Source organism: Oncorhynchus nerka, linkage group LG24 (genome assembly GCF_034236695.1).
Source record: "Oncorhynchus nerka isolate Pitt River linkage group LG24, Oner_Uvic_2.0, whole genome shotgun sequence".
Taxonomy (NCBI): Eukaryota; Metazoa; Chordata; class Actinopteri; order Salmoniformes; family Salmonidae; genus Oncorhynchus; species Oncorhynchus nerka.
The window spans coordinates 88,834,805-88,861,109 of record NC_088419.1 but is presented as its reverse complement, the minus strand read 5'-3'; the positions used below and the strand labels follow the sequence as shown (position 1 = coordinate 88,861,109).

The 26,305-nt window shown below is 43.3% G+C and overlaps 1 long non-coding RNA gene across 1 annotated transcript; it reads right to left on the bottom strand.

Moving 5' to 3' along the window:
• Positions 1–14,692: 14,692 nt before the first annotated feature.
• On the bottom strand, positions 14,693–23,738 carry LOC135564353 (uncharacterized). Its single transcript, XR_010460958.1, has 2 exons — positions 23,331–23,738; positions 14,693–14,911 (listed from the first exon to the last, which is right to left on the bottom strand). It is a non-coding gene; the product is annotated as an uncharacterized LOC135564353 (long non-coding RNA).
• Between the last annotated feature and the right edge of the window lie 2,567 nt (positions 23,739–26,305).

The window sequence follows — 26,305 nt, the reverse complement described above, 5'->3', positions numbered from 1 at the left end:
TACTTGAGCAGAGGTCAAGGGTCACAGTTCAAATATAACTAACAAGTTATATTCACAGTCCATATCTGTTGACCAGCTATATAACATAAGCAGTATTTCTCATACTATTGATCAACAGTCCATCAATTTTAATGATCTATATGCATAGTCTGTAAATTGTCTCTTTTGACAGTCTGTGAAATCTGACAGTAGTCCATGGTCAAACATGTCAACTCTGTAGCCTCATGTTTGCTGAAGCCCATACATGTAAGGTGGCTGAAAGTAACATTGCTGTAGTGATGGCAGCCATGGAACCAGTCCTGGTGCAGAGTAGACAGGGAACAACTGTGGCTGTGGCTGTATACTGTAGCAGGAAGGGATACCAAGCTGATCATAGGTGATACGTCTTGGAGGGTGTCTCTCTCTTTGTGGCAGCTGGTAGGCTGGTTCCTCAGGTTCAGCAGCATCAGTATATGAAGGAAAGGCACTTGGTGGACGATCATCAGGCAAATTTTCAGCAGGCAAGTTACTCTCCTCAGCAGGCAGGTCTTTAACTGTTGTTGTCTCCTCCAGCCGCTTTTCAACAAGAGGCTGTGCTGGTAGCGTATCAGGGACTGGCACTGCAACTGTCCGTTTCACTGTTGGGGGCCTGTGTTCCCACTCTCTCGCTGGTTCAGCATTCCTCTCCTCAGGTACTGTAGGAGATGTGGGAACCTGTAGCGGCTCATGATGAAGGTCATATTCATCCCCACTGTCTTCATCAGAATCTAGAGTCTGTGATGCAGGCTGGTGTCTCCTCGTTTTCTGACTTTTGTCCACTTTGGTCATTTCTGGTTGTGTCTCAAAAGGTAAGTGGTCACAGGACATGAGCAGATTTCTGTGCAGGACCCTGGAGCGTCCCCTACCCTTTTCTGGTCTCAATTCATAAATCGGCAGGTCTGAACCCATTTGTCTCACCACTGTGTGAATTGTATCTTCCCAATAGTTACGGAGTTTTCCTGGTCCTCCTCTTGGTGTCAGGTTTTTAATCAGAACTCGCTCGCCAGGCTGTAGCACTGAACTCCTAACTTTAGTGTCATAGTACTTCTTACTTCTTTCAGCGGCTTTCTGAGCATTTTCATTTGCAATGGCGTATGCTTCTTCCATCCCTCGTTTCCAGTTCTCCACGTATTCTCGCTGGTTACTGGAACCTGCCTCTGTGCACAATCCAAAGAGCATATCAACTGGAAGCCTGGGTGATCTCCCAAACAGAAGATAAAATGGTGAATAGCCAGTCACTTCGCAACGGGTGCAGTTATAGGCATAAACCAGTTTGTTCAGAGACTCCTTCCAATTTGACTTTTGTGTCTCAGTTAGTGTCTTTAACATTTGCAACAATGTTCTGTTCATGCGTTCCGCTTGACCGTTTCCCATCGGGTGATAGGGTGTTGTCCTGGACCCCGCCATGCCACTGAGTTTCTTTAACTGATGGAACAACTGATTTTCAAATTCTCCCCCTTGGTCATGGTGGATGCGGGACGGGAACCCAAACTTCAGGGCAAAATCATTGAAGATGAGATTTGCAGCAGTTTTACCTGACTTTGATGTGGTGGCGTAGGCTTGAGTGAAACGTGTAAAATGATCAACAATCACGAGGATGTACTCATATCCTCCTTTGCATCTGTCGAGATGAAGGAAGTCTATACATACCAGTTCAAATGGCTGTGTTGTCACAATGTTTGTCAGAGGAGCTCTTGTTGCATGGGCTGGCTTTTTCTGCTTGACACAGCTACAAGTTTTAGTCACATAGTGCTCGATGTCAGATTGCATATATGGCCAGAAGAAGCGGTCACATACTAGTGATACAGTGCGGTCAGTACCTTGGTGTCCCATGTTATTGTGCAACTCTTCCATCACTTTACCTTTGTACTGCTCTGGTAGAACTAACTGCTTGCGGGCTGTAGTGATTCTGTACAAAATGCCATCACTGTCTATTGTCAATTTGTCCCATTCTCTGAATAGGCATTTTGTCTTTGGACTGAATTTCTTTTGCTCTTTAACTGGCGGTTTGGAACCCGACAGTTTGAAATTGAGCACAGGACGGATGACTGGATCAGATTCTTGTGCTTCTCTAATCCCATCTTTTGGGATCGAGCTGGTTGTTGCAGTGGTTGTCTCACCTTCAGTTGATACTGACATAGATGCAGCTGAAAATGACCAAGGTACAACAGCCTCTTTCTGTACCTCAACTGCTTGTATCGTGGCGGCGATGGTGTCTGGTGGAAGCTCCTCAGAACATTCTCTCATCAGTGACTCTACATCCAGTGGCATCCTTGACAAAGCATCTGCATCACCGTTCTCTCTGCCTGGCCTGTACTTTATTGTAAAGTGGAAATCAGCCAAGTCTGCAACCCACCTGGAAGTGGTTGCGTTCAGTTTTGCAGTAGACAGAATGTAGCAGAGCGGGTTGTTATCGCTGTATACAGTGAAGGTCGGAGCATAGTACAAATAGTCATGGAACTTATCAGTGATTGCCCATTTTAGAGCTAGAAATTCTAGCTTGCTCGAGTGGCAGTGATAGTTCTTCTCAGCTGCTGTTAAGGTTCGAGAGCCATAAGCAATGACCCTAAGCTTCCCTCTTGCTTTTGATAAAGAACTGCTCCCAAGCCTTGGTGTGACGCATCAGTGTGTACAACAAATGGCTGAGTGAAATCAGGGAAACCTAAAACTGGTGGGTGAAGCAAACACTCAATCAGCTGTTCAAGTGCCTGTTGATGCTGGTCAGTCCACAGGATTGGCTTGTTTGAGGGCACCACATGACTTACTTTCTTTGTTTTTGTTTTCCGTGGGTGGTCAGGTAATTTCTCTGAATCTGCTTTCAGGAGGTCATACAGGCAGCTGGCACTCCTAGAAAAGTCTTTGATGTACTGTCTGTAGTAAGTGAGTAAACCAAGCATTTTTCTGAGCTGGCCCACAGTCTCTGGTCTGATTTCTTTCAATGCTCTTACTGCTTCAAAATCGGCTGGGTCAACTCGGCTGCCCTCTGCAGACACTATTCTGCCCAAATAACGGACCTGGGGTTTAAAGAGATCACACTTACTTGGTTTGAGTTTAATGCCATACTCTCTGAGACGCTGCAAAACTTTTCGCACATCATTCACATGGCTGTTGAATGTTTTACTGAAAACTAGCGTGTCGTCCAGATAAGGAATGCAGATGTTATCCCGGAGCCCTTCCAAACACTCCTCCATACACCGCTGAAAAGCTGCAGGAGCGTTCATGAGGCCGAATGGCATACGTATCCACTCATAGAGTCCCCACGGTGTCACAAATGCTGTCAGTGGTCTGCTTTCTTCAGAGATGAACCCCTGGTGATACGCTTTCCCCTGATCTAAGAGGGAGAACCAGGAATTACCACCTAAACTGTCCATGATGTCTTGGACCCGAGGGATGGGCTGGCGGTCGGGATGTGTCTTTCTGTTCAGATCTCTGTAATCTATACACAACCGGAGGGTCCCGTCCTTCTTACGAACGCACACGACAGGTGAGGAATATGAAGAGTTTGACTTCCTAACCCAGCCCTGGACTATGAGGTCATAAATGTAACCCTTCATCTCCTGATACAGTGGCCTGGGCACTGACATGTATGTGCGCTTTACTGGTTCAGAGTCCTTTAGAGAAATAGTCATTTTCAATCGTTCAATGCAGCCAATGTCATTGTCTGATCTGGAGAAGGAGTGACACTCTTCTCTAAGCATTTGCCTAACAACCTCTCTCTGTTCTTCGGTTAGGTGAGTTAAATCTACTGGTGGATCCCACTGTTCAGTAGCAGTACATGGGGTTCGAACGCTGGTGTGATTCACTGTGGCTGAGGTGACAGTTTTTCAAAGACTTGGGCAGGTAACACAGTCATAATGGTTTGTACTGTACCGATGATTGTGCGTCCTAGCAGGGCAATGTCGTGGTCAGTGGGGTTAGAGACATCAAGCAGGATAACTGGAAAAACACCTTTACTGACTCTGACTAGTGTGTCAAAGAACTCAAGGTCATCTGGCCACTGCGGGTTCAGGTCTGGCTGGAAAAGCATTGTCATGTCATCTTTGAAAGGCTGGGAAACTACACGGCACTCAATCTGAATGCTACTGTGTTTTGGTACAGCAACCTTCTCTTTCTTGGTTTTCACTGCATATTCATCTGTCTGTTCTGCGCTAACAGCCTGTATAAAAGCTCTCACCTTGTTTCTTTTGAGGCTTGGGAAAGCTGTTTTTACTGTACTGTATCGTTTAGTCTTTTCGGTCATTGTCAGGATGTGCTCGATAACATTGAAACCTATGATGGGATGAGATAGGTGACAGCCTTTCATTACCAGCACTGGGATGATCAGTTCCTTTGTTTGGTCAGTTTCAGAGGCTAGACGAAAAGTTGTTTCAATCCATCCCAGGTACGGCATTTCAGTCCCATTTGCTGCAGTCAACCTTAGATCATCAGGTGAGTCCAAGATTTCTGAAACATCTCTCAGCCTTGCGTTTGGGAGAGATTCCTCTTTCCATCGTTCATCAATGACCGATACCTGAGAGCCTGTGTCCCATAAAGCTTGGAGGTGGTGGCGATTCAGGTGACACTCAATAAGGCACTGTCTGCCGACTAGCGAGGTGACCTTACGGGGTGGCAACCTTGAGCTAGGGATGGTAAGGAGTGGGCATTTTCTCTGTGCAGGAAAACCTTTCACTGGTAGAGTCAATTTTTAGGTGAGTGCATTTTTTCTTATGTTTAGTCCAATGTTGGTTTTGACATACTTTGGAACAGTACAGTGTCTCTTTACATGATGAACATTGTTTCAGGTTCTCAAATGACTCTTCTCTGGCACAATTTGCACATTTCTGGGACTTTTTGGTAGCTACGGTTAACACTCGTCCCTCAGCGGTAACCCGTTTCCGTTTAAAGGGGCCTCCTTGATGGTCTGGCTCCCAGTTTTACATCCAGCTTGAAAATGTTCTCCACTCCCACATCGGAAGCAGTGTGTGCAGCGTGCATCTGTTCTGGCCTGCTGGCAGACAAAACACCTCCTTGGAGCTTGAGCAGAGTGGTTGGTATACCGGTTAGGTGCATATTGATGCTGTGCAGGCTCAAGTGCTTGGGACCGACTGTAGTTGCTGTAATACTGCTGCTGGGAAACAGGTGGCTGGGGGTCCCTATCTGGCCTCCTAACTGGGGGTGGGGCATAGGCACAAGGCTGTGACTGAAACATAGGCTGCTGTAATGTCTCCTTAATCTGAGCAATCTCTGCACTGAGACCTTTTAGAGAAGCTACACCTGTCTTAAGTTCAGCTAACTCTGTTAACAGTTCTGCGGGTATCGTAGCTTTGGCTTCCTTCACAGGACACTTTGCAGATGGCATATCCTCTAACTGGACTACACTTACAGTTGTAGCAGGCTGTGGGGCATTAAACCGCTTTTTGTTTCGTCTTTCTCTCTCATTAGCACAAGCAATGTTAAGCTTCTCTAGCAAAACCTCATCTGATGTTTCGCTCTCTAGCAGGAGAGGCTACATGTCTATCCTGATACTGTCACTCTGGAGACCCGTAAGGACTGTGTGTAAACACATGCTCTGGACTAGAGCAGGGTCATACTTAAGCCCTGATTCTGACTCCTGGGATGCAAACAGTACTTTTTGCCTCAAATCTAAAACGCGCATCAGGAAGCTTTGAGGGGTCTCCTTGCTATGCTGTGCTTCTGAAGCTAGCTGTTTGTAAAGCTCTGTTGCACTCTTCTCTTGGAAGTGGGAACGCAGGATACATCTAAGTGTGGGAAGAGTAAGCTGGGGTTTACCTTCCAAGTAGCTGCGTAGCTGTGAGCCTGGAGAAATAGCCCTGACTACTGCGTCTACTATTTCTACCTCAGGATATCCTCTGTTAAGTCCATTTTCAATCTGATGGGCAAGGCTGGAAAAAATCAGTTTTTCTTTTTGGCCCGGTTCACCTATCTGACCAGAAATGTTAAACTCTTTGCGCCAGTATGAGCTGGGCTGTGCATTGGGTGAGAGCGGCACGCTCCCCTGAAGATTGGCATGGTGTTGGGGCTGACGCAGAGAATCACTGACTTTGGCTGCAGTAATCTGCTCAGTTCCCACCCCTTGTTGTGGGGTTACAGTTCTCATTTCCTCTATTCTGTGATGTGTTCCGGCTGGTTCAATATCATGGTCAACTTGCCCTGTTTTGTTATCTCTGCCACTGATCATCTCTGTCATTTCGTCTCTAAGTAGCAACAATTCCGACATGCCGCCATCTTCTAACTCTGTGACTTCCTCTCTTTCAAGGAACATCATAATGCGAGTCATTAATGCTATGCGGGATTTGTCTTTAACATCTCTTCTCTGTTCGCCTGATATTTCAAGGAAATCACATATCTCTAGTAATTTGTCTTTAGTCAGGGTGTGTAATTCTCCTACTACCTCTTCCTGTAGTTCTTCCAAGGCGCTTGTCATGTTGACAGAACAGGAGGAACTTTTACTGTGCAGGAGTTGACTCTGAATTAGATGGTCCTTACTGTCTCTGATGGTCGATCAAAGGCCTCAGTTGACACGTACTTAACCACTAACTTCCAACTTCCCTCGAACAGCAACACTTTCCTCACTGCAGCCTGCCTGAGTTGTTATGTGGAGATTTAGCTGGCTCGGAATTCAGCGACCAGGATGTGGAAACTGGACATCTGAGCAGCTATCTCAGCGGAGCCTCCAAAAATGTTACGCCCCTGAAAACAGGGGAGAAATAATCACGAGAGTGATACGGTGTTGTATTCTCAAGTCAACATTTAGTTCAAACATTTCACAAAAGTAACACATTACATAACAGAAAACCCATTATACAAATAACACAGCAAAATATCTTATTAACAACACGCACGTTCATTCACAATCGACATAAAATGGCAGCTACTCTCAGTACGATGCTATCCTTCACTTCAACCGAGCAGGGCTAATATTACTCTCTTCAAACTTAACTCTAACTTCCTCAAGACGTTACTAAAACACACCTTAAACACTCTTGACATGTTCGCTAGTTATAACATTTAAATGACTATTTTTATCATCAATAAAGTACCTGAAAACAGGGGAGAAATAATCACGAGAGTGATACGGTGTTGTATTCTCAAGTCAACATTTAGTTCAATGAGAAAAGACCACGAATTTCCCCAGGAATATAGGTGGAGACCAGAGCAATCGATCTCCGGCTCATAGATTAAAAGCATTTCGTAGATCACAGATTAACACTTTTAGGCACCACAAAATAAAGTAATCAATATAACGTTTACACATTACTCTCACAATTCGTACCCTTTGACAGATTTGAACTTTAACACAATTATATGAATGTTATCAATCTCTATCAACTAATACTGAATGCATCTTTTTAACCTTAGATGTTTTAAGATCCTCACATACTATGAACTTACTAATACTTTTCAATGTATAACAGGCTATGAATATGTCCTTTAACCTGTCACACGTCCTTACTCCACATTGACTGGAACGTTTCAAACAAAAGACAACGAATAAACTGACAGAACTCGTAAATGGAAATAAACTAAAACTTGTTTCTGACAAGTGTAGCATAGGTTGTGATTCCTGCAAAACACATGTCCACTCTGACAACGAGGACTGTAAATTACTACTAGTAATAATATATTGAATCTATTAACCGAAATTAAATCCAACCAAACAAACACTGCAGATTAGAAATGATGGGAATTAACAGTAAATCTAAGTTTTCTACAGGAGTTCCCAAGCTCTTTCACGCAGGGCCCCCTTGCAGCATTGGGGAACATCCTGCGCCTCCCATGCATGCATCACTTCTCTTTCTATGAGCACAAGCACTGTTCATGACACTAATTGTTCACACCCTTCTTGTTTGTGGAGAGAATTTTTCAGGTTTAAACCTTAGTTCCTGCAATTCTACACATTTTGTCATGTGATACTAAGAAAATGTTGTAGTTTTAAAGCAAATTTTCTTGCAATTCTGTACATTTTGCCATGTCTAATGTGCATTCATGTGATATTTGAGTGACAAAAAAACCTGAACCAAAAACATCAGCTGACATCTGGACATTTCTGACAAGTTATAAATAACGCTAAGGTCGGTAATAACTAAAAGGACAAGTGGAAATTGATGATGCAATACCCAATTTCGAAATTGCACATAGTGCATTCTACTATTACAACTTCCGAAAGTAAGTTTACAGCCGGATTGAGTTGCTTAATTCTTTTGGGGGTGTGTGGAGGGGAAACCCCTAAAGCCCCCCACAGTTTGAGAATCACTGATATATGTAATGGGGAATTGATAGACACAGCAAACAATGCACACAATGAAGTTATGAAACAATGAATAGCCATAAAATGGCGAGAGAGAGAGCGCATTCGGGAGAGAGATGTGCCTTGTTCATCTGAGGCACAATCCACATATTCTTGGACCGTGGCATCCACGTGTCCACTGAGTCCACTAAGACAGGCGCAAAACAGACAGGTGTCTCGTGTGCCATGAAAAAAGTATCTATTCGCAACTAATAGACCAAAACAATTGAACGTTTTCAATACAGACCCCTTTTGTCAAACAGTTATTCCATATGAGGACCCCAGACCTTATGAAAGTTGCACAGCATACCCTTAGTCTAGTGATGCATAATTTGACATTTCTGCCATCCATTGTGACATTGTGGGAGGATAACCAACCTTCCAATGAATAGCAATGCGTTTCTTAGCCGCTATAACTTTTAGGCTACACAGTTTCTTCTGATAAGTCTCCAGTATCAACATTTCCAAGCAACAGAAACAGGGAGAAGGGAGAATCTGTAGACATGCTGAGATAAAATAACAAACTCTTTGCCAGAATTCAGCCAGCCTTCACAAGACCATAACATATACAAATATATCCCCTTATTGTGTTTTACACCTCCAGCGGAGGAATTACATTTCTGAGTGATGATTTTCAGTTTCACTGGTATATAGTAAATACTATGGAAGGTGTTAAACTGCAGTCATTTACAGTTGAAGTCAGAAGTTTACATACACTTAGGTTGGAGTCATTAAAACTCGTTTTTCAACCACTCCACAAATTTCTTGTTAGCAAACTATAGTTTTGGCAAGTCGGTGGGGACATCTACTTTGTGTATGACACAAGTAAATTTTTCAACAATTGTTTACAGACAGATAATTTCACTTATAATTCACTGTATCACAATTCCTGTGGGTCAGAAGTTTATATACACTAAGTTGACTGTGCCTTTAAACAGCTCGGAATATTCCAGAAAATTATGTCATGGCTTTAGAAGCTTCTGATAGGCTAATTGACATTATTTGAGTCAATTGGAGATGTACCTGTGGATGTATTTCAAGGCCTACCTTCAAACTCAGTGCCTCTTTGCATGACTTTCATGGGAAAATCAAAAGAAATCAGCCAAGACCTCAGAAAAAACATTGTAGACCTCCACAAGTCTGGTTCATCCTTGGGAGCAATTTCCAAACACCTGAAGGTACCACGTTCTGTACAAACAATAGTACCCAAGTATAAACACCATGGGACTAAGCAGCCGGCATACTGCTCAGGAAGGAGACACGTTCTGTCTCCTAGAGATGAACGTACTTTGGTGCGAAAAGTGCAAATCAATCCCAGAACAACAGCAAAGGACCTTGTGAAGATGCTGGAGGAAACAGGTACAAAAGTATCTATATCCACAGTAAAACGACTCCTATATCGACATAACCTGAAAGGCCGCTCAGCAAGGAAGAAGCCACTGCTCTAAAACCGCCATAAAAAAGCCAGACTATGGTTTGCAACTGCACATGGGGACAAAGATCGTACTTTTTGGAGAACTGTCCTCTGGTCTGATAAAACAAAAATATAACTGTTTGGCCATAATGACCATCCTTATGTTTGGGGGAAAAAGGGGGAAGCTTGCATGGCGAAGAACACCATCCCAACCGTGAAGCACAGGGTGGCGGCATCATGTTGTGGGGCTGGCAGCATCATGTTGTGGGGGTCCTTTACTGCAGGAAGGACTGGTGCACTTCACAAAATAGATAGCTTCATGAAAAAGGAAAATTACATGGATATATTGAAGCAACAGCTCAAGACATCAGTCAGGAAGTTAAAGCTTGGTTGCAAATGGGTCTTCCAAATGGACAATGACCCCAAGCATACTTCCAAAGTTGTGGCAAAATGGCATAAAGACAACAAAGTCAAGGTATTGGAGTGGCCATCACAAAGCCCTGACCTCAATCCAACAGAAAATTTGTGGGCAGAACTGAAAAGCGTGTGCAAGCAAGGAGGCCTACAAACCTGACTCAGTTACCCCAGCTCTGTCAGGAGGAATGGGCCAGAATTCACCCAACTTATTGTGGGAAGCTTGCGGAAGGCTACCCGAAACATTTGACCCAAGTTAAACAATTTAAAGGCAATGCTACCAAATACTAATTGAGTGTATGTAAACTTCTGAGCCACTGGGGACGTGATGAACGAAATAAAAGCTGAAATAAATCCTTCTCTCTACTATTATTCTGACATTTCACATTCTTAAAATTAAGTGGTGATCCTACCTGACCTAAAACAGGGAATTCTTACTCAGATTAAATGTCAGGAATTGTGAAAAACTGAGTTTAATTGTATTTGGCTAAGGTGTATGTAAACTTCTGACTTCAACTGTATCCATTCATCATCATCATTAGTGTCTCCCAGGGCCTCCTGGGTGGCGCAGTGGTCCCCTAGAAAAGGCCTCCCGGGTGGCACAGTGGTTAAGGGCACTGTACTGCAGCGCCAGCTGTGCCACCAGAGACTCTGTCACAGCCAGCCGCGACAGGGAGGTCCGCGGGGCGACGCAGAATTGGCCTAGCGTCGTCTGGGTTAGGGAGGGTGTGTCCGGTAGTGATATCCCTGTGTACATGTCTCATCGAGCACTAGCGACTCCTGTGCCTGTGGCAGTGCGCGCTAACCAGGTCGCCAGGTGCACAGTGTTTCCTCCGACACATTGGTGCGGCTGGCTTCCGGGTTGGATGCGCACTGTTTTAAGAAGCAGTGCGGTTTGGTTGGGTTGTGTTTCGGAGGACTTATGGCTTTCGACCTTCGTCTCTCCCGAGCCCGTACGGGAGTTGTAGCGATGAGACAAGATAGTAACTACTAACAATTGGATACCACGAAATTGGGGAGAAAAGGGGGTAAAATAAAAATAATAAAAATAAAAATAAATAGTGTCTCCCAGGTCTTCTTCACATTTTAGTTTGACATGTTTTGTGTCATCTAGAAAAGCCTATCAGCCATTGATACAGTTTGGCAATCAACTTTAGAGGTTTGTCAAACTGCCTTAAAATAGATTCATAGAGAGAATAAAGTGTTGTATCTGCCATATCCATAGCACCATGAGACTGGTCTTCCCTGGTTGCCTGGACCTGCTGAGAACTCTGTCACCATCTGATCCTCCTCAGGTGATGCATTAAAAATAATTACCTTTGTGTACATTTCTACGTGATATTATCCAAGAATAGAATCAATGGTTCAATAATTGAATGTATATTGTTTTCTTCTGTGAAGTCAAACAACAGTTACCTCGTCAGCCACATCAATCAAATAAAGAGTAGCCAGTTCCTGCTTTGCTTGCTTTTACAACTCAGAGAAAAAGTGCAACACACACAGACACCAGCTACAGACAGCAGTACCATGCTGGTCCTATAATAACAGCTTTGCGTTCCCAACGGGCACAGTTCGTCATAATGATGTCTTTTCCAGACGACGGTCAGATTTTGGTTGATTTTGAAAATGATGTGGACACTTGCTTGTCGAACAGCTTATTCCAAAATCATGGGCATTAACATGGCGTTGGTCCCCCCTTTGCTGCTATAACAGCTTCCACTCTTCTGGGAAGGCTTTCCACTAGATGTTGGAACATTGCTGCGGGGACTTTTACATTCTAGCAGACGCTCTTAGTGCATACGTTTTCGTACTGGTCTCCCATGGGAATCAAACCCACAACCCAGGTGTTGCAAGCGCCATGCTCTACCAACTGAGCCACACAAGACTGAAGGCTTCCATTCAGCCCAAGAACATTAGTGAGGTTGGACACTGATGTTGGGCGATTAGGCCTGTTAACATTTTCCTTCACTGGACCTAAAGGGCCTAGCCCGCACCATGAAAAACAGCACCAGACCATTATTCCTCCTCCGCCAAACTTTACAGTTGGCACTATGAATTGGGGCAGATGACATTCTCCTGGCATCCGCAAAACCCAGATTCGTCCTTCACCCAGATGGTGAAGCGTGATTCATCACTCCAGAGAATGTTTCCACTGCTCCAGTTTGGAACTCGGTATTGAGTGTTGCACCCGAAGACAGGCGATTTTTATACACTACGCGCTTCAGCACTCGGCGGTCACATTCTGTGAGCTTGTGTGGCCTACCACATCGTGGCTGAGCCATCGTTGCTCCTAGACGTTTCCACTTCCCAACAGCAATTACAGTTGACCAGGGCAGCTCTAGCAGGGCAGAAATTTAACAAACTGACTTGTTGGAAAGGTGTCATCCTATGACGGTGCCACGTTGAAAGTTACTGAGCTCTTCAGTAAGGCCATTCTACTGCCATTGTTAGGCTACGGAGATTGCATGGCTGTGTGCTCAATTTAATACACCTGTCAGAAACATGACGCCTTCTAGGAAACGTCTAAAAAACATTCATATGCAACCAGAATCCAACCTGATTAAGACGGCTTATTTCTGACGTCCTTATAACTCAAATCCAACCAAAATATGACCCGTTTAGAACCTCCCGGTATTTCTCATGTCATGCATCTCACATCAGCAATGTTACCCGTTTAAGACATACTTAATATTTCACATCTATACTCAGAGGCTAAAATAAATGTTGAGGATGCATGCCAGCAAAGCCACAACACAACACTAAACAATACATTCATTGCACTATAATGGTGACAAACTGTGCCCACAATCTGTTAAGGCCTACATAAATCTGTCCCAACAGCAGTCCCAACACCTTACCACTGCTACACCTGGCTATCAGCGGAGCCTTGTCTGGCAGCGAAACAGTTCATTTAGCCTCATTTACTACCTTTTAAAAAAACAATGCTGATATGGCTGACTTGCTTCAATAAATGTGGTTTCTACTGACAATTGAGATGTATAAACTATGTCCTTTGTGGGCAAATTATTTCATCAAACTTTGTCATCAAAGTCTGTCATTCTCTGGATTTATAGTGCTTTCAAGACAACTGGGAACTCGGAAAAAAACAAGGTTGAATCATGATGACGTCAGTGATCTTCAGGTCATAGCTCTAGAAAGAGGCCCAAGTTCCCGACTTACAATTCCGAGATGTATGACCGTTCAAAACATATTTTCCCAGTCTGAGCTTGTTTTTCCCCGAGATTCCCAGTTGTCTTGAACTCAATGAAGATAGATTTGCCAGTTCCGAGTTCACAGTTGTTTTGAACGTGGCAGAAATCATGCTGAATTGACAGCATGGCCAATGTTGAATGTTTATAATTTTAAGGTTGGAAAAGAGACCCTTAAACCCAGAATTGGGACCATGAACCCACTCGGGCTAGTGATTGCTTTGCAATGTTTGCAGTTAGCCACTGATTCTTTCCAAACCAGTCATTGTTGAATTAGCGATTTCCAACTTGTTGTGTAATGTTTATGTCCAAAGGCCGATGAGCACCGATACATTTGATCTATAATTTATCTTCATATGACAATGATTGAAAAGGATTTGCCAGCAGATTGTTGACTTAATTCATGATGATGACTGCTAGACAAGATTTTGAAAGTATGATGTTGACATGATCAGTCCAATCAAAGGTACTGTACATATAACATGATTCGACATCATTGTATCTGTAGCCAATGACCCTGAACCTTCTTGGACGGGCACTTCTAATGTAACTCTATGGCAGCATCCAAGGGGCTTGAATTTTCCAGCGCTACCCTTAGATTTTGCAGTGACTTTAGTGTCCCCATGAGTGACAGAACACTGAGCCAATCACGGTGCAACTAGAGAATATAGCCAACCCCTACGCTCCGTATTCTCCGCTGCCTGCCCCACCACCACAGAAAGCACTGAGCTAAGCTGAAACACCTACATTTTGGAGCTGCCTTACTCAAGAAATCAAAAAAGAGACCATGTTTGTCTGCTGCTTTATTAATTAAATGTTTTTTTTTACATTGTTTGCGAACTGAAATGTGACACATATTAATGGCAAAATAACATGCAAAACAGCCCCCCCCCAAAAAAAAACCCACAAATATTTATGTTATGTTTTTAAGCTAAAAATGTGGGACTCCAAAACAGGTGGGACTCTGCTTCACCTGCCCTGAATGTCGGGTCGCCACTGGCAAAAAGTATGTCATATCAAGTTACATTTCACCTGGGAAATCCCTCTTTCCCTAAATATAGTGAGTTGTGTATAGCAAAGTTGCAGCTGATGTCTGAAATACAGTAGACCATCTAGGAAACCAACAAACTAAAATGTGGCCTAATATCATTGTCAATACAGGATTCCTGCTTTGTCTGTTATATCTTCAGCGGCTGCAGATGTAGAGTTGAGCCGTCCTGGTCTCCGACGCCGCTTTCTCAGGTTCCTGAGGCGTTCCTCAAGGAAACCAGTTGAAGTGGCATCATCTAAGGGTGTACCAAGCATCCTTGAACATAAAAGTCTGTGTTATTATTATTTTTTAAAGACCCCTTTGTGTTCAATATGGCTAGGATTTGGTCAAACCAATCCAAAGGTATTACACCTTAAAGGGCACCATTTTGGTGGAAATAGCAGAGCTTATGCATGAAAGATAATACAGTAAGTTTCAAAATGGAAACCTAACTTCCAGTTTTTGCCCCTCTGAATCCTCGAGGCAAGGGAACTGTTCCACTAAGGAACATGACAGTTGTCTTTGTCTCAGATGTTGTGCTGAAAGAAAAGAGGGTTAAACAGAAAAGACAACTTAAATCAAAGATGCAATATTTACAAAACAATCACAGTCACAATTCCCGTCATTAGTAGAATAATACTTTGGAGATAAATACACAACGCAGAGACCGAGGACGAGAGGTCAGTACAGTACTAACGATCAAGGGAAATAGTGTATTTTCTGTAATGGGGATTAATGCGGAGACATGGCAGGAATCTGTCTATATATTGACTCTGAAATAGGATACTTGTGTTGTTTGGCCATTGGCCCAGTTTTATTGCAAGTTATTCTAATTGGTCAACCACAGGGCTGGGTTATAAACTACATCCTGTCCCTTTGTTCACTGGAGAGAATCACAGGATAGCACCACTGGAGACAGGAGACAATCACAGGAGAGAATCACAGGAGAGAATCACAGGAGAGCACCACTGAGGACAGGGGAGAATGGCCATCTACTTCCAAACATGATGTGTCCTATTTGAATAAACCTATTTTCCTCCCCCTGATTTGCTTTGAGGTCTATATTATTAAAGAATAACACGAACTGCTAACATTTGGTGCCGTGATCCGGATGAATTGATCTCAACAAAAACAAGAAAAACGTATCAACTGTGTGTTGATCCAGAAAAAAGAGAGAATGCTGAGCGCAACCCACTTTGGGGAGTCAACTTTTAATCTCCTGATTAATGGCATAAGTGCAGGGTGAGTCTATTTTAAAAGAACCAAATCAGGTTAAAATTAGTGCGTGCAATGAGTGATGTGTATCCGTTATGTACAAGGGGTCGAGTTCCATAACAGACTTTCTTTGTTCTCTATGAAAAGGTTTGAGGCCTTTGTCTTTGTTCTCTATTATAGGGGTTCAAGTCCTCTATTAAAAGGTTAGAGTCTTTTCATTTTGGTGATACCTTCTTGTGGCATAGAAGTGAGTTGCTCGTTGAGTAGCAATTTTTACAGGTGTGGTTAATGTAGGCCTTCAAGAAGCTTTTTGAAGTGAACACACATTTGTATGGGTAGCCAAGCCCTACAGAAACATGTTGGGTTCTAGAAGAGGTTTGACTCCTTAAAAGGGGTTACATTTTAGGGTTAACTAAATATATAAACATAGATATATATATATATATATTATACAGCTTTTGAAGTTAATATAATGTCATTGTAAAGTGAGAAAAGCACTCACTGTCTTGTGATATGAAGAACCATTTCAGAGTAGAGAAGTGTAGGCAAGAGATAATAAAGAAATATTCATTCATTGTTGACAAAGATGGAATATGGAATCTGTCTGATACACAAAAAGCTTGGGGAAAAATTCAGAGGATGTCTAAATGTCTGACAAAAACAAGATGGTCTTTAAGTGTTTTAGCCAAAGTAAGAAAATGGGATGAGAAATTATTTCTGGACAATCATGACAGGACATTGAAGAGAGATACAGATAGTTTGAAAGCTCTTGGTGAACAGATCAAAACCTTGAAAGAAGAAATTCAACAATTACAGAAAAGAGCGGATTCATTTGTTCCCTCAATCTATCCTCAGGCTGAGTTGTGCAAGGCAGATCAGGTTTCAAGCATCTAGTCAGCACTGTCTGGCTTTGAATCAACAGATACTGACAGCGGTGACTAACGGATGGTAATAGAGGGGAGGTACGTGAGGCAACGTTGGCTCCCTCTGCTGGGGATACAGGAGCTGGGCACCCAGACTCGGACAGCTCCAAGTGGAGGTAATTAGAGGAAAGTGCCAACCTGCCGTGGAGGCTAAATAAAAGGAGCACGATGGCACACCGGGGGAGAGACGGACACCAAGCAAAAGAGAGAAGAAAGACCGAGCTAAACCTAAGTGATTTCTTTGATATGTTTATTTACTGTCTGAGTAAAGTTGTTTTTGCAGACTAAAGCCTCCCTGTCAATCTCTGCACGCTCAACCCAACACCCCACGGTTTACCACAATGTTTTCCTTAAGGGTCTGATCAATGCAAACACCATTTGGGGAGAGATAACCAAATGTGTTCAAAGAACGAAAGAACCGTTTGTTGAATTTGAAGAAAGGTTTAGAGCAGAGGTGGTTCGACACAGTGGCTTACCTGACTTCGTTTAAATCTATATCTTATTGTAACAGCAAGTACAATATGCCCCTTGTGTTTTATAGACATGGAAGGTGTTTAATGTGAATGATATTTACTGCTAATGTTTTTTATGTATTTTTTCCTGTTTTTATTGTTTTCTAAGAAGACATTTGAAGTATATTTCTTTTTAAAAATGGTCTGGGGGAGTGTAAGAACATTTTGGAGATAAATACACAAAGCAGAGACCGAGGACGAGAGGTCAGTACAGTACTAATGATCAAGGGAAATAGTGTTTTTTCTGTAATGGGGATTCATGCAGAGACATGGGAGGAATCTGTCTATATATGGAGTCTGAAATAGGATACTTGTTGTTTGGCCATTGGCCCAGTTTTATTGCAAGTTATTGGTCAACCACAGGGCTGGGTTATAAACTACATCCTGTTCCTTTGTTCACTGGAGAGAATCACAGGAGAGCACCACTGAAGACAGGGGAGAATGGCCATCTACTTCCAAACATGATTTGTCCTATTTTAATAAACCTATTTTCTTCCCCCTGATTTGCATTGGGGTCTGTGTTACTAAAGAACATCAACTGCTAACATTAGTACCATTAATGATGTAACTACTGCAGAACACATGTTTCTCCAAACCTCTGGATGTGGTGTGAAATCAACACCCTGACCATAGATGATGTCTGCTTAATTGAGATGCATGGGTAGCAGGTAGCCTAGCAGTTAAGACCATTGGGCCAGTAACCGAAATGTCTCTGGTTTGAATTCCCAAGCCGACTAGGTGAAAAATCTGTTGATGTGCCCTTGAGCAAGACACAACCCTAATTGTGCCTGTAAGTCACTCTGGATAACAATGTCTGGGCACTGCATCTCAGTACTAGAGACGTCACTGCAGACCCTGGTTCGATTCCATGCTGTATCACAAACGGCCGTGATTGGGAGTCCCATAGGGCGGTGCACAATTAGCCCAGCGTTGTCCGGGTTAGGCTTTGGCTGAGGTAGGCCGTCATTGTCAATAAGAATTAGTTCTTAACTGACTTGTCTAGTTAAATAAAGGTTAAATAGTCTGCTAAAATGGAATGCAAAGACCTGCATTGAGGCTGGCCACAATGACCTTTGCCCTCCGGTGTTTGTCTATGTTCAAAACAGTGCCATTTGAGTCTTACAATTGATCTGCAGCCAATAAGAGAACTTGTGAATTATGCCACAACAGGTTCTGCTGGTATATGATGCAGAGCCTTAATAAAGAAGAATATAAAAACGTAGTCAGTCACTGTTTTCATATAGTCAAGCTATGTGTTAGATAATACACACAACCTGCAACAGCCCTCCTGACAGGGAAGTAACTGGAAGCCATGTTGAGATGGTGTACTGCACTTAGATGTGTGAAGAGATCTTTACAGTTATCAGCAACTTTTTCTTCTAAAATAAACCCCATCCTTATCTACCATGCATTCACTGTTAACCAATCTTTGTGATGCAGGGCTCTACAGTGTGACCATTTTACTCCCGTACTGTATGTGTCAAAAACATAGATGTGAAAAACTGAAAAAAGCCAAGTATTAGCAGGTGTGAGTTGTGCTTTGCATCAACAAATTGCTGTCATAGTTCTTTTCAAAGTATTTAGTTTTCTGCCGTTTTGTTTCATAGAGGTAGCTAATCACACAAACGTCTGAGTCCCATAAAGCCCACCTCGAGCAGCAACAGTACTTGGCGGGGGCTGTGCGCACTGAGAGTCCCATAAAGCCCACCTCGAGCAGCAACAGTACTTGGCGGGGGCTGTGCGCACTGAGAGTCCCGTAAAGCCCACCTCGAGCAGCAACAGTACTTGGCGGGGGCTGTGCGCACTGAGAGTCCCGTAAAGCCCACCTCGAGCAGCAACAGTAAAGCCCACCCACCTCGAGCAGCAACAGTACTTGGCGGGGCTGTGCCCGTAAAGCCCACCTCGAGCAGCAACAGTACTTGGCGGGGGCTGTGCGCACTGACCTCGAGCAGCAACAGTACTTGGCGGGGGCTCCAGTAAAGCCCACCTCGAGCAGCAACAGTACTTGGCGGGGGCTGTGCGCACTGAGAGTCCCGTAAAGCCCACCTCGAGCAGCAACAGTACTTGGCGGGGGCTGTGCGCACTGAGAGTCCCGTAAAGCCCACCTCGAGCAGCAACAGTACTTGGCGGGGGCTGTGCGCACTGAGAGTCCCGTACCCACCTGAGAGTCCCGTAAAGCCCAAAGCCCACCTCGAGCAGCAACAGTACTTGGCGGGGCTGAGAGTGCCCACCTCGCACTGAGAGAGTCCCTAAAGCCCACCTCGAGCCCACCTCGAGCAGCAAGCAGCAACAGTACTTGGCGGGGCTGTGCACTGCCCAAAGCCCACCTGAGAGCAACAGTCCCTGTAAAGCCCACCTCGAGCAGCAACAGTACTTGGCGGGGTGAAGTGCTGAAATAAACATTTTTACAAGCACACAGGCACAAAAGTTGGTCTAACTTAACCACAAGTCTACTAAAGTGTGACTGTACTTGTGTTCCTTGGCTATTTACATAATTCTGTTCACACACACGTGTTTTTCAATGTTAGTTTAAACTCAACTGCTAGTGAATAGACACGTCAGAGAATCTGATCTCTCACAGACAGACGTGTGAGTGCGAGTCCCACCAGAGTATTTGAGAAAGTTTTTATTCAACAAGTGTTTTTATGATAAGAAATGACTAACAGTTAACAAATAAAACATGTATTCAACAAGTGTTTGTCATTTATTATGACAAAATCACTCTTCCTCAAATATTTTCATTGTGCTCCTAAATGTATTTAGGACAACATGTGCTCCTTGTAAAACATGTCAGCGTAGAGCTCTGTGATGAGGTCACTTTTTGGGAAACAGCGATGGTGGATCGATCTAGCATAATGAAAACTAGTGGAAACCCTTCTCTCAGGCCAAACGTGCTGGTCATCAAGTTATCGTGTGAGATAGTGGCCGTTGTTGCCATGGGAAAAGGGTAACCAGTGGAACACAAACAACAGTAAATACAACCTATTTGTCACGTTCTGACCTTTATTTTCCTTTGTTTTGTCTTTATTTAGTATGGTCAGGGTGTGAGTTGGGGTGGGCAGTCTATGTTTTGTGTTTCTATGTTTAGGTTTCTGTTTCGGCCTAGTATGGTTCTCAATCAGAGGCAGGTGTCGTTAGTTGTCTCTGATTGAGAATCATACTTAGGTAGCCTGGTTGTCTCTGATTGAGAATCATACTTAGGTAGCCTGGCTTTCACTGTTGGTTTGTTTCCGTGTCTGTCGCCATACGGTACTGTTTCAGTTTGGTATTTTCACCTATTCGTTTCTTGTATTTCATTAGTGTTCGGTTTCTGTTTTTAAAATAAACGATATGAACACGTACCACGCCGCATCTTGGTCCGATCCTTTACTCCTCTTCAGAAGAAGAGGAAATCTGACGTTACACTATACTTATCTGTTTATTTATTCTCCCTTTCATATTTCAACTATTTGCTAATTATTGTCTATTCAATTTGCTTTGGCAATGTAAACATATGTTTTCCACACCAATAAAGCCCTTTGAATTCCATGTAATTGAATAGTGGGGCAGCTAAGCAAAAAAAATGTTTTCTTTTGCATTTTTGGCACAAATGTAGATTCATGGACCTTGAAAATATTTGGATATGGAGCCAACACAGCTTCAGCCCCTGTGGAGCATGGCAGACCATACACTTGAATAAAGGAGGTCAGGTCCAAGCCACTAGTACATTAGCTGGTTAGTTCCAGGGCTTTTAATGCTGTACCTTCTCCTTATGATAATACTCTTCAAAGGGTGTATATTGTCTGTTGCTGTGTTTGGAAGCACTGACCCAATTATTATTTTGAATGATGAGGTTGGAGGTCCCTTAGAGTGCAGGAAGTGATGGAACACCTCATAGGGGCTTAACTGCCATAGTGGACAGAATACTAGTCTGTCACAGGGCCTTGCCCCACTCCAGGTGCTTAATGCTGTGGTGGCTCCAAGCAGAGACGGTCTCATTTTTACTGTCTTAGGTACGGCTTGGCTGGGAATCGAAATAAGAACCTTCCACTCTCAGGGCAAACACTCTAACCAAAAAGCCACTGAGTTGGATATATACTACATGGCCTTTAATTTGTTACATTTGCAGAACATATTCAGCTGACATTAGAAAAACTAGTGTGTCATACTTTGTTCATGTGTCACTTATCCTCCCTCTCTGGCCTCTAGGTCACCAGGCTGCTCAATATCCCGCACACCTGTCACCATCATCAAGCACACCTGTGCCTCATGACACTCACCTGGACTCCATCACCTCCTTGATTATCTTCCCTCTATCTGTCCCTCCCCTTGGTTCTTTCCTCAGGTGTTATTGACTCTGTTTCATGTCGGTGCGTTGTTTGTGTTTCGTGTTTATTTATTTATTAAAACACTCACTCTCTGTACTTGCTTCCTGACTCTCTGTGCACTCGTTACATCATGAAACAGGTTGACAGTCAAATATTTTGTGCCAAGCACAGTTGTGACAAACACAGTTTAAGAGAATTGTCCACAGCAATTGTGAACTATTTCAACTAATGGCTGTGATATTGGTTTACATGCTCATGTTACTGGTAGGATGTGAACCCCAGTCATTAGACCTAAACAAATATTTAGAATATGGCCAAGGGTGGTTGTAAGTTGCAGGCAGGGCTACTTCATCACTAGAACATTTTAACTCACCTCTGCTACACTTATCCTAAACAAATGATAATAAATAAATAAAATGTTTGGCCTAAATGACTGTTTCCCTCTATAATTGTAATATCCTGTGTTACTGTCAAACCTTTTGGTTTTCAGGAGATCCAGGGCCAGAAATATGGGCAAGAAGTGTTTTAATTTTAAAAGGCAATTACTTTTTGTAGATTAAAGATTTGGTAAATAGTGGTACAGTCTGCAGCCTTTTAGTAAAATGGCTGACACGGCCCCCGGGGGCCAAAGCTGTGAGGGTTCCATATCTAAATCTTTTCAGGGTACCTACATTTACCTCTGTGTCAAATTTGGTGTGTTCATCTCAAAATAGGTCAACTGTAAATTGTATTACTGTCTGTGGCCATTTCAAAAGATGACCACCACGCCCTTGGGTTGTCCATAAGCCTACCTCTGTTCCAAATTGTACCTCTCTTCTGAATTGGAAGATAATGGTAGGCCAACCGTTGGTGGCCATTATGAAAAATGGCTGCCACACCCCCCCAGGATCCAAATCTGGAGTGGCTCTATATCTGAATCTTTTCAGGTGGGTAGGTAGCCTAGCGGTTAAGAGCATTGGGCCAGTAACCAAAGGTTGATGGTTTGAATCCCAGAACAGACTATGTGAAAAATCTGTTGATGTGCTCTCTCGATCAGACATCCTACTAAAATGTCAAGATTTGACAGAAATCTATCTCTGTGCATAATGTAGCGCTTTTATCACAAAATGCATGATGGTTCCAGATTTTTCAGCTAAAAAGCTTGATGAGAAGATTCAGGGCCATGCACAGAGGTTTTTGGGTACATGTGCTCAAACCAAACATGGCACCTCAAAAATAACATTTCCTGCGACTGTGGTCACAGACTTGTTGAGAAAGTTTTACTAACAAAGGGGAAAGCAGCACAATCTTAACAATTCGAGGAGTAAAGTAAAGTTTACGAAACTATTTTGAAACAGAATAAATTCTGCACTCATTAACAATAACCAACACAATTCCAGTCAAAATAAATGTAAGATGTACTGTACTATATCGAACCTAACTCCAAATGTTGTCTGTCATTACAACCATAAAGGTATTTTCAAAACGCAAGATAGACAACAGAAATAAACTGCATTTTACACCTGCATTTGGAGCAGAAAGTCATTCATGTTAGCAGCCAATAACAAGTAGATATACATGATGTCACATCTCTGGAGTCCAGAGCAAGCTAAATCATACAACCATACGGCCTGCTTGTAGCAGAGGTTTCAGGATCGGATGGAAAGCATGTTCTGTCTGGGGGGTGTTTTCTATGGTGTTTATTCTATACAAGAGCAAGGTAATGTTGATTATGAAGTATTTACTTCAGCATCACTCTGTAGCGTACATACAGTTCCATCCAGTGCATAGTAAGTAATGCCTAACTTGGCTCACTAGTACTATATAGTATCACACTCAGAAACACATGACAGCAGCACCATCTATTGGCTTGGCGACATCTAGTAACATCTTCCTTTAGCCCACAAATGAAGATAACTCCTATTCGACTCATTGAACAGGAGAACTGGGGTTAGACCCGTGCCAGTGAAAACATTACCCTGGTAAGAAAAACACAGAACTAACTGTGTCTCATTCAAGTACCTTCAGAAGCATCAACTTTAAAGTCAACATGCAGACTACCCTCTTCCATCAGGCAGTGGGACTGCTTCCATATCAGCAGCCTGTTGTTCACCACCTGCTGGGTTGGCAGGTTCGTTCCATCGTCTTCAGTCATCCTCATCTGTGTTTGTTTGGTGGTCGATCGGGGGGGGGGTTCCTGAGTTGTTCAGTCCGTCGGTTTCTGTTTCTGTTTCTGCTGTATTTTTCTACCATTCGCTATGACCGGTCACTGAGTTGATCAGTGCATATTATGCCCGGAGTCCAAGTGCTGACTGAGTTGTTGGAGTGGAGAGTAACTCTTACTGTTTGTCCTTGGAGGATTTGGGGCATGTCACAGGCATGTGGTGTTTTGCTGTCAGCCCTTGGGCTTGTTTTCTCAGAATTACATTTTGTACCACTTGGGGTTTGAGCAGTTTTGTTCATGGTGGGTAAGATCGTGTGTGTGTGTTCGTCTGGAGTCGCTGTACCGGAGAACTGTTAAGTTCCTCTGTTGGAACTATTCCTCCATGCCAACACTGCTTTCTATGGGTCTTCACCATCCCATTGCAGCCTTTTTTTAAGAGGGTTTTGGACATTTTCACTGCTGATTTCACTTTGCCATTGCCTTGGTGTGAAACGGTGATGATGTCACATGTTTAAAGTCATCAGCACAGTTTGAAAGTCCATTCCGGAGAGGAAGGGGGGGGGGGGGGGGGGGATTATCAGAAACAACAGTGTGGGTAACGCCATGTCTGCTGAACTGCTTTTAACAGAATTCAATGATGGTGTCTGATGTGGTGTCAGTCAGTTCGTCGAGCTCCCAGTAGTCAGAGTAATAATCGACCATGAGGATGTAGTTGCTTTTATTGACTGTGAGTGAGTCCATCCTGATCTTTTTTTTAAATTGATTTTTTATTTCACCTTTATCTTGATCATGGGCCATGGGAGGGGAGGGATTTGGTAGGGGATGAGTGTCTCCTTATGTTGTCTCTTCTGGATGGAGTTGCAGGTTGCACATTTGCTGATAAAGATCTTTATGCCCTCCGTAATCCTTGGCCAGAAAACAGCATCACGTGCCTTTCTGAGACAAGCCTCTATATCTGAGTGGCCAAAGTGTATTTTGTGTAGAAAGTCAGTGTGTAACATGTCAGGTTTGAAGACGCTGTTTCCTTTAAATATCAGTCCATTTTCTGTGGTGAGCTCCTCTTTGTACATCCAGAAATCTTTCAGTGTGTGACACACAGCCTGTTTGGTTCCAGGCCAACCGTTTTTTAATTGTGTGTACAGAGCCTGAAACAGTGGGTCCTGGGAACAGTGTGCTTTGATTGACTCCATTGTCTTAGTTGAAATGTTGACATGATAAGTGTCGTCCACCATCGTTACGCGCACCTGCGCCTCATGACAATCACCTGGACTCCATGACCTTCCTGATTACCTCCCCTATATCTGTCACTCCCCTTGGTTATGTCCTCAGGCATTATTGACTCTGTTTCATGTCTGTACACTTTTTTGGGTTTCTTGTTAAGTACTATGTTCTATTTATTATTACATTATCACTCCTGTTATTGCTTCCTCACTCCCAGCGTACACGTTACAAAGATAGTTTCTGTGTATTGTGGTGAATTCTCTGCCATGCAGAATCTGGTCAAACTTGTCAAATGCAAAACAACGGAGAGAAATTCTTTCTCAATCTGTGCATATCTTTATTCCGTCTGAGTCAATGTTCTGGAGGCAAAGGCAACAGGTTGTTCTTTCTGTAGAAGGACTGCGCCCAAACCTGTCTCACTGGCATCACACTGCGGTGTGACTTCATCATTCAGGTCGTAGTATTTGAGCATTGGGTGTTGTGTGACTAACTGTTTGATAGTCTCAACTGACGTCGGTCGATGTACCCATATTCTGAATGGCTGTTATTTTCTCTGGGTCAGGGCGAAGGCCCTCTGTGGTTTCTTTTTGTTCAGCTTCAGGATGACATCTCTTGCTCTCTGCAGGAGAGTTGTAATGTTTCTGGGATGTGCAGAGCACATTCTAGGTGAAGCTGGTTGAGAGAATGCCAAGAGTGTGCAAAGCTGTCATCAAGGCAAAGGGTGGCTACTTTGAAAAATATAAAATATATTTAATTTGTTTACAAAATGATTCTGTATGTGAAGCTCTCCCTAGTCCTCCATTTGGCAAATCTGATCATAATTCAATCCTTCTGATTCCTGCTTACAAGCAAAAATTAAAGCAGGAAGAACCAGTGACTAGATCAATAAAAAAGTGGTCAGATGAAGCAGATGCTAAGCTACACGACTGTTTTGCTAGCACTGACTGGAATATGTTCCGGGATTCTCCAATGGATTTATGGCTGATTTAAGATTAAATGTTACTTTATTTGGCACTTAATAGGGTCATTTGTTTTACGTGAACTTGTTTTTTATGAAGTTAAACATGTGCATTTTATGACTGAATGTAAAAATTAAGTGAAATCAATGTTTTTTCTTCTTTTCTTCCTAGCTAAAGGCTATAGCTGACACTTTCAAGGAGTGGGACTCTATCCTGGAAGCTTATAAGAAATCCCTATATGCCCTCCGACGAACCATCAAACAGGCAAAGCGCCAATACAGGACTAAGATCGAGTCTTACTACACCGGCTCTGACACTCGTCGGATGTGGCAGGGCCTGCAAACCATTACAGACTACAAAGGGAATCACAGCCGAGAGCTGCCCAGTGACACGAGCCTACCGGATGAGCTAAACTACTTCTATGCTCGCTTCGAGACAAAAAAACACTGAAACAGGCATGAGAGCACCAGCTGTACCGGAAGACTGAGTGATCACGCTCTCCACAGCCGATGTGTGTAAGACCTTTAGACAGGTCAACATTCACAAGGCCGCAGGGCCAGACGGATTACCAGGACGTGTACTGCGAGCATGCAATGACCAACTAGCAAGTGTCTTCACTGACATCTTCAACCTCTCCCTGTCCGAGTCTGTAA